Source organism: Centropristis striata, chromosome 19, assembly GCF_030273125.1.
Source record: "Centropristis striata isolate RG_2023a ecotype Rhode Island chromosome 19, C.striata_1.0, whole genome shotgun sequence".
Lineage (NCBI taxonomy): Eukaryota > Metazoa > Chordata > Actinopteri > Perciformes > Serranidae > Centropristis > Centropristis striata.
Genome location: NC_081535.1, coordinates 21,526,610 through 21,527,313, shown reverse-complemented (window position 1 = coordinate 21,527,313; position 704 = coordinate 21,526,610).

Sequence of the window (704 nt, the reverse complement as noted above, 5' to 3'; positions counted from 1 at the left end):
CACTCGGATTGTTGCCTTAAAGAGCCACAAGCTGCCACGTGACACCGCGCTGAGTGCATGGCTGTTCATAAAACTAATGCTCTTATTTCCTTTTGGGTTATCTTCCATAAAGATAACACAGAGTGGTCACATTGTTCTTTTGTTGACTTAATGGAAAAAAATATTTAGCATTTTAAATCTTAAGGCAATTAATTCACACGTCAACATATTTTAAGTGCTTTTACACAGCAGAACACAAGTATTACGCAGCGATTGTTTATTAATTTGGAACAGAGTTGATTTTTCTGTTGTTTTGATTATTTGTTGATTTGCCACTTGATTCGGTCATTATCAGACTGTTGAATGGGCATTTATCAGTGGCTATTGTCTCATGAAGAATGGCCAGGTAGGAGCCTGCTCTACCATCTAGTAGGTACATTAGATTGTTCTTAGCTCATTCATTGGGCTGCTATATTAATGTGTATTGGTGGATGGGTCAAACAAACCCAGGACTTAGAAGACCACTGTTCATGTCCCATGTGAAACCAAAAGTAAGTTTTTTGAGGTCACTTAACTTTAGTGTATCATGTTTTTACGTAAAATAAGATAAGATTGAACTTTATTAATCCCGAAGGAAATTCTGGTTTCAGATTGCTCCAAAGCTTCCAAAACAATTACAAAAGCAATCACAATATAGGATAATATACAAAATGAACAAAATAGAT